The sequence below is a fragment of the Plectrocnemia conspersa genome, unplaced genomic scaffold (assembly GCF_051122295.1).
Source record: "Plectrocnemia conspersa isolate PC_06_02 unplaced genomic scaffold, ASM5112229v1 ptg000013l, whole genome shotgun sequence".
NCBI lineage: Eukaryota > Metazoa > Arthropoda > Insecta > Trichoptera > Polycentropodidae > Plectrocnemia > Plectrocnemia conspersa.
Window position 1 is genome coordinate 27,905,977 of NW_028277177.1, and position 8,987 is coordinate 27,914,963.

Genomic DNA, 8,987 nt, shown 5'->3' on the forward strand with positions numbered 1-8,987 from the left:
CTATATTTTTTTGCATATTTCTCTAATAATTTATTTATTCTAGTATGTATGTACCAATTGTAAAAATTAAAATATATGTTTGAAAAAATAGTGAAATGTATATATTCTAATAAATAATAATAATTAAATACTGGTAATTTGAAACTTATTAATAAATTTACACCTTAAAATCAATATTATATAATAATAATCTAATTCAACCTTTATCGGCTAACAATAAATTACAGTTTCCTTAAATTACGCATTAAACAGACAATTTCGATCAAAATTTGATAATTAATTCTCAAGCCGTATAAAATTACCGTAAGACACTGTCAAAAGCGTCATCAACATCGAACGGCTCATTTCCTCGTCAACGTTATCCCTTTTATGACTTTAATCATTATTTACCTGGACGATGTCGAATATGACATCAAGGGTTACATCTTAGGACATCCGATACGTTATTAAGGGATGGTTAATCGCATAATTCGCCGAAGGGACTTTATAAGCGTCCGTCGAGTTGATTAAAGTAAACACCTTCGGAAAAAGGGGGTTGAAAGGACACTTTTATTGAAACCGATACGTAAGGTCTCACGAGTATTCGTAGGTCCCGGAACTTTGTTTCTTTTTCTCGCCACAAATGGAGGTCAACTGAGCCAAATCAAATAAAACCTTGTGGTCGTAAAGCCTAAACAAATTCAACGGAAGAATGTAAAGCCTTCTTCAATTTGCGTTCACCTCTGATGCCGTTCGAAATAAAGAGTAACGATCCGGGTTAATGTTGTTTTTATTGTTAAATGTGTGTGAGATAAACCTTGTTTAATTATTTATGGTGGAAAAATTCAATGTATTGTACATTTAATTAAATGTAATATACTGTTAACTATTTTTTTACGATAAAAATATCATGTTATGGTTTAGTATATTTTTTTAATTGCTTAAAATTACGGTTATGGCGATGAAATTAAAAGAAATTTAATGTTTTTTTTAATGTTTTCTAAAACTAATTGAAACATTAGTAGCTAAATATAATTAATATTAGCCTATTAATGAAAATAAAAAGAGATTTTTTCGCATGATATGCAATGAGAAATTAATACAAAATTAAATTTAATAACATCTTAAATATATTTAAATGCTTTACGTTTAAGTTTAACTTAAATTAATGATAACTATTTTAAAATTAAATATATCTGTGTAGCGATAAATTGCACATTTATGGCTAAGTTTGAGTTGTAAACAATAAAGTAATGCGGACAATTAAATAACTTTGTGAATGATAAGACCTTAGAACATTAGTGAAATATGCGCAATAGCATACCTATGTTATCATAAATATCGGAGATACAAAATACTTTTGTGAAAAAACAAACGATTTTTATATTTAAAAAAATAGTATAATTTTTTATCTACTCATAAATATTTATGAATTACTAAAAAGTTGTTAATGTTGTATTTTATAAAAACAGGCTGTTTCATTTCATTTAATACATATATAAAAAAAAATATATGTAATTATAATAAAAATTTCCCTATGTAGCACCTCAATTTTTTCCATCGAGCCGCTTTTAAGCTTAAGTATAATATTTGCGTTGATTGAGTTTGAGTGAATTATTGAATAAATTAAGTGAATATTTGATTCATTAAGTCTGGCCGAGACGATATTGGATTCTTAATAGGCAAATTAAACCGCTCTTTGATACCAAATTAATGCGATTCAAGTTAGTGATTTGGCAATCGTTATGGTAATGTTAATGGATATATTTTCATCCTACATTTTTATTATGTTAAATAATAATCTTAGAACGCAATAATGATAATTAAAATCAATTTAAATTTTTTCACTGATGGCTTTTTTATATTCACTTCTCTTTACATTTTAAAACAGTATGAGATTTTAGTTGTTTATTTTATTTCGTCAAAGATGGGTTTTCTATGCAGCACTTTACTAAACCACTACTATCAACTCTGGATTTTTTTTTCATATTAAGACTAAGGTCTGCTTTAAGAAAAATAATTAATAAATGCCATATAAAATAAACAGGAACAACTAAATAAAAATATAAATAGCAGAAAGACATGAGTTCGAATCTCATATTAATTTTATTGTTTTTCTATTTCTATCATTTATTGAATAATAAGCAGTGATTATTGTATTAATATATAATTTAATATCAATTAATCATTATGACATTTATTGAATGTAAACATTAATAATAAATAATTAAATAGATAACATAGATTTACAGACTTTGATTCTATAATTTGATTGTGTTTGCTCTGTTATCACACCTATCATGTTGCAATGCAATCGTAAATGTATATTATCAGTAAAAAATTAACATTCGTTTGAACGATAAATTTGCTCTGAAGTATCCGCAAATTATTGATATACTATTTTCAAGTGTCATAGAAGGCTTGGAATGCTCTGATTTTCATGATCACATAAATGCTTATGCTTAAAAACAAGGATAGTTTTTATTGATAAATTTTAATTCGAATTATTTAAAAAAAAAACTATAATCTATCTGAATCTAAGCGATTAAAATTACTGGGTAATCGAGCAAAAAAAACTATTTTGCGTCACGCGAGATGGGCCACACATTCAAGGGTAATGTTCCGAAATGTATTTTTTTAGGGTAGCATGTGATGTATTTCCAAAGAGGGGTACGATCGTCTATTAAAATACTTGTCCCCTTTGCGGCTTTGGATCCAGGTGATGGACGTCCTTCAATTCTTTCCTCCTCTCTCGCTTCAAAGAGGGTAAGGTAATTTGCGCTGAAAGCCTCTTGGTACTTCCTCGAGGTCTAGCAAACTTTTTTAAATAATCTTTATGCTCTCATTTCTGTTTCGGTTCTTAACATAAGTGGTCTACTTGAAAATGTTACATATTTTTTTTTTAAATAAATAGGACCTCAAGTGAAATACGGTGCATTTTTATGTAATATTGTATAATAATTTGGTATAAAACAATAGATTTGATTTAAATAATATTTTAGGAGTGCCTGTCCGTACATTTGATCAGATAGCTAAAGAGTTTCTTTGGTAAATTTATTATCCAAAAATTAACAATTTCTACCTGTGAGTTTTTCAAGATTAACTGATGATCTAATTACTTTTTGTGTAGTCCGTGTAAGGTGTGACTTTAATTAATTTAATATAAAATAATTCATTTTAAAATGAACTAAATATAATATTGCCTTATATATCTAGAAGTATATTATAATTATGGTAATGTACAATCTCAACTCACTTCTAGAAATATTGTCTGCCAGATTAATAACCAAGTGCGAGTTTTATCATAGGAGTGTTGAGGCTTTGGAGGATATGAAAAGTGACGCAATAAAAACGTCCAAAAGTTGAGATGTTAATATAATTTAAAAGTCTCTCGACGTGGATAAGGCTTAAGCGCTCTGCCTGGCCCTTGAAAGTTCGCAAAGCTCGGTGTAATGGTCCACTGGGGCGGAATTGCCATCATTCATTCCAATTAACTGATTTCGATCCGACTAATTTACGCACAAACCAAAGGGTTTCTTTGATAAAAAAACTGTCCCTAAAGACGATATTTTCTACTAAACTCTATATAAACACGACTTTTTTCTTGTCGCTTGTATTCAGTGTTATTTCGGTCTATTAAAAATAGATTTATTTTAAATTTGTTATTGCTAGTATTTTTACAGTAATAAGTAATTCGTATTTTTTTGCGTCATTTCCGCACTGATAAGAATTGTGATCCAATCATGATATGGTTTATAAATTAATCTTTTTATGTTTTCATAGCAATTCTCAAGACTATCAATTGGGGGTGAGGCTAAACTTTTAGTAAGTCACAGAAAGAGGTATTTTTGACTTGCGAAACAAGTTAATTCGTCACGCCGACGGTATACAAGGGTAAACAAAAATCACTATTCTGGCGGATTAGACTTACTTAAAAAAAAACTTTAATGTACCTTAATAAAAAAACTTGGTCACTATTTGACATGATTTATTATTAATGATTTTCATGTTAGTGGTAAAAATGTAGAATTCGTTCGGGTTTTGAAGCCTTTGCAAAGGTGTGATTTTGCAGTCAAAATAGACGCTGGAAAAGATGATAAAAGTTTATTTTATAAACATATTTTTAAGGTCGAAATAGCTGGTATTGAAAGTCAGTGAAATAATTGTGATCTTGTGATGATGCTAGATTATCCGCTGATGTGCCTCATGCTAAGCCTCATGTGATATTGATATCGTATCTTTTATATTGTTAATTTGAAACAGCTCTGCGAATTGCAGATGAGGACACTGGTTGGCCAATTGCATCGTTTTTTGGGCACAGTCCCGAAATATGTTTACGCATTAAAAGTGAATCTGGCAGATGGTCATATCGGCGATCGTTAACAAGAAGTAATAATAACAATAGACATTTTTTATTACAATCAGTGTAAAAATTAAAAAAAATTATACACTGATTTTGAATAAGTATATTTAAAAAATTTATCATATTGCAAAAAAATATTGTAGTTAACTCTAGCGTTATAAGATCATGTTTATTTTACATAATACTTTTTAAATCATAGTCCAGTGAAATAGTGAATAGCTATTACCCATAGACATCCAAAAAAATAAAATAAATAAGTAACATTAAAGTCAGCAATAATTATAAATTTTGTGCAAAAATAATTCATTTACCATGACAAAACATTTTTGAAGCCCAAATTTAAATTTTAATTTGCAAAGTAAAAATATTTTTTTACTGAAAATAAATAAATTAACACGCTCAGGTAGTTTAAAAACAGCATGGTAATAACTGTAATCAGCTTTTCTAGAGGTACGAATAGAAAATATAATATGTTGATTACAAATATATAGTATAACAATAGTTGTGTTTTATTATATTTTTTTATCAAATATACTATCATTGATAACGCGATGTAACAACGACGTACCCAGTACTCGTGATTCGATTATAGATATGAGGAAAAACTCATGCAAAGAGTCGAAGGCCAGCTAGCTCAATTGGTAAGAGCATCAAACTGCTGAAGTCTGAAGGATAGAGGTTCAAATCCTCTGTTGGCCAGTTATTTTTATTTCTATATATAAACTATTTTATTAAACATAAAATTTCAATTTTAAAAAATACGTAGAACCAGCAAGTCGTGATCGTTACCTGTATTTTTTATGGTAAAAAACAGTCTTTTGCAATAAATATGTTTGTATGGCATTTGGCTCTGCAAAATCAAGATTTAATGGATATTTTTCACACCAACTTCAACTAACAATTTTCGATTAAAACATAAAACCTCTTATATGACACAATATATGAAAACTTTCTCAGCACTCTTGGCATCTTAGACCTATTTGCATATTTTTCATTAAAACGATAGAGCACTACTTTCCCAAAGTTTAATTCCACCTCGCTTCGCAACGCAAGCATTTTTTTTAGTCATTGATAGGTATTATGGTACCTACTAGCATTGATCATGTCGAGGGGGACTTTTAATTTTCTTACCCACCCCAGGGCCGAATGCGGCTTGTAGTAGTGGCCCAGGGCAATGTGTTCATTGGGTTTCGCGAACCCCTCGGTTCGATTTGGATCATTTGCGCCCTTTGCCATCCATTGCGAAAACGAACGAGGGGTGCGAGTTGAGCAAATATTATGTATAGTCAGAGCTAACCGAAGTGACCGGCGATAATAATCGAAACAGAAAAACCAATCATTTTGTAGGGTGAATCTCAAACAAAAACGCATCAATAGAACCCATTGTGAACGCGTTACTGGATACGATATATCAAATTGAATTGTTTATTAATATCGGTAATATATTTTGAATAAGTTTGTTTGCTAAAATTGTAAAGGTACATAATTTGATACAGCAACATATCTAAAAATATTTAATTAAGAAATCAATAACATTTGCCTAAGCTACCCAAAAAGGGAAACTGGAAGGCAGATATGCTTTGATTGTTTCTTGATTGCAGATGTAAAAATAAAATAATTTACTTCATAATCCTTTCTAAATTAGTCAGATCTATTTCAATACACTAACAGAACTAACAAGTGCAGAAGGGGTGGGTCTGAAGTATCTCTTAGTGCTTTCACCCCCCACATTAGCATGTTCTTCAAAACCATTATTGAGATTAGAAACTGTTCGAAATGCTATCATTAACCAAACTACTCTTGCAATTCTAATAAGTTAGAAACATTTCAATAAGACGCAGCAGTACGCAGTCATGCTGTTAACCAGTAGTACCACGTTTTAATTTTATCTGCAGCGTGCACGAGCCGAATTCACTAATGCAAATATTTTCACAGCAATAACTAAGCGCTACTGTGCGTTTGGAGCGTGTGGGGGAGCTTTATGGTAAAACGGTACGTTTAACCCTTTGTGAGCCACATTCACGTGAGGTGAAGCGTTAGCTATTTTTTTAATCATTTAAATATTCTATTAGGACATTATATCCTTTAAAAATATGGCGATGCAATAAAAGATTTATAGCAATATCTTAAGATTTCCAAATCTATTAAAAGTTCGATTAAAACAAATTATTGTAGGCGTAAGTTTATGATAAAGAGTAAAATTGGTATAGAGAATGGATTAACAAATTATTTGCGTAGCACGAAAAATATTTTTTTCCATAGTCTGCCTTTCACCAAAATGGGAATATAAGCCGTCATATATGTTATACGTATTACCAAAATTTTAGTCGGTTTTCAGATACTAAATACCGGTTTTAAAAATACGAAATACCGGTATTTCAGTATCTAAAACTAAAGCAAAATCTAAGTGTAAATATAATTAATGTTTAATATTACAAATTTAAGAATCCCAGTGCTAATTTCAAAAATAAAATTTAAAAATAATTTATAAAATAAATATAAACAAATATGTTTGGTGAAATAATATTAAAAATTAGAAATACGTAAAGAAAGCATTTGGAATGAAATTATTCCTAAGTTTGAATTCTAAAACTCGGTGGAATAGTCTCCTCACAATGATTAAACGGTTTAATAATCTGAAAAACTGTATTCAGAAATCATTTATCGAAATAAATTTAACGTACATTTTTTTAGAAATAAATTTAACATTATTTCATATATTATTTATATTTATTGAAAATAAAATTGCCAGTTTAAAAACTCTATGCTTCCAAGAAGCAACTCTTTTAAGGGCAGACCACAGAATAAAGAATATATAGAAGCGGCTTGCGCAGTCAAAAACAAACTTTATCTAAATCGTAATTCCGTCCACTGAGTCAGTCGGATGGATCTCCACATTCATTGTGTGATAAATATTACTGCGGTTTGTTCAGTTATAGGGTGTAAAATTTATTTGCGTTAGCACAAATTAATACATTTACCTAATCCAAGCAAACGGTTTTTTAAGCATCACTCGATACGTCTCGTGCGTATGTTTAACAGAGCCAAATTTAACCGATGTTTAAGATATACTTTTAATAATTATATATACATACATATACGTTTATTTGATAAAATATGCAAATACAAATAAATACAACTTTTAAAATAATCTATATACTGAATTTATTACCACCTTAAAAAATATTTATAAAATAAATAATGCCGGTGAAATATTCAAAAAAAATTAAAACACATCTTTAAGATTTTGTGCAAACGCTTTTTTTTGATATATCATTGTTTTAATTTAAGATTTTCGGATTAATTGAAGGATCATTTTTTACGAAATAAATAGAAAAACGACCATTCTAGGTAATTCCCTGTTCTGTGGCGCAGACGCTACACTGCATTTTAATATAAATATATAAAAAAACTGACCTTAAGCAAGGAATTCATTAACGAATTAAAATTAAGGATTAAAAAAAGTCGAACTGACATTTCTGATGTCTTATAATATTTACACAATGTAAAAAAAATCACGGACTTAAATCAATTCTCAGACATATTTCAACTAATCGCAAAATCAAAATTAATAAAAATAAATGTGAACCTTCTAAAACGTTTTTGTTGAAAATAAGTATAGAAAGCTTTTTATTTAATTTGTATTGATAATGAAGATGAAAAAATATTAATTGTACTATCTAAGCCGAATAGCTTTCTTTCATTGGAAGATATATGATAAAAAAAACCAACATTCAACATGAGATCAGAAAATTAAAAAAAGTAAAAATATAATATTAAAAATTTAATAGATACTTTAATAAAATTGTTCATGATGAGGTAGCTTATTTAAAAACCGAAAACATTTGTTACAAATAAAATCACAGATGGTGCACAAATCAGTGAAGAATGCTTCACTGAAATCACAGCCGACAATAATACGACTCGACTCTCCGAGTTACACGAGCTGCCATTTCAACTCAACCGCTTGATAGCGGTATCTACATTTCTCTATATATGAGGTAATATATATATATATATATATATATGGTAATAACTGTAATCAGCTTTTCTAGAAGTACAAATAGAAAATATAATATGTTGATTACAAATATATAATAAAACAATCATTGAGTTTTATTATATTTTTTTATCAAATATACTATCATTGATAACGCGATGTAACAACGACGTACCCAGTACTCGTGATTTGATTATAGATATGAGGAAAAACTCATGCAAAGAGTCGAAGGCCAGCTAGCTCAATTGGTAAGAGCATCAAACTGCTTAAGACTGAAGGATAGAGGTTCAAATCCTCTGTTGGCCAGCTATTTTTATTTCTATATATAAACTATTTTATTAAACATAAAATTTCAATTAAAAAAAATCAATTTAATTATTGTAACCAAAGTTGAGTTCTGGATTACAAGTTGGTCGATAAAAGGTCAAAAAAATGGTCAATAAATAATACATATATCATATTATTATATAATTGTTATTATTTTGTCCATTACCATGCTTCTCGTTTTTTTATTTGTTATTTTAAAATTTAATTATAAATATATTTCTAAATGTATACGAATTATATTCATGAGTTATTTCTTACTCATGAGGAATTGCGTTAATAAATTCTTAAAAATAAAAAATACATATAAATGTTTATCAT

General features: G+C 28.8%; 2 non-coding genes across 2 annotated transcripts; both read left to right on the forward strand.

Moving 5' to 3' along the window:
• The first annotated feature begins 4,965 nt into the window (after nucleotides 1-4,965).
• TRNAS-GCU (transfer RNA serine (anticodon GCU)) lies at nucleotides 4,966-5,041 on the forward strand. Its single transcript has one exon. It is a non-coding gene; the product is annotated as a tRNA-Ser (tRNA).
• A 3,531-nt stretch (nucleotides 5,042-8,572) lies between these two features.
• Nucleotides 8,573-8,648, forward strand: TRNAK-CUU (transfer RNA lysine (anticodon CUU)). Its single transcript has one exon. It is a non-coding gene; the product is annotated as a tRNA-Lys (tRNA).
• Nucleotides 8,649-8,987: the final 339 nt, after the last annotated feature.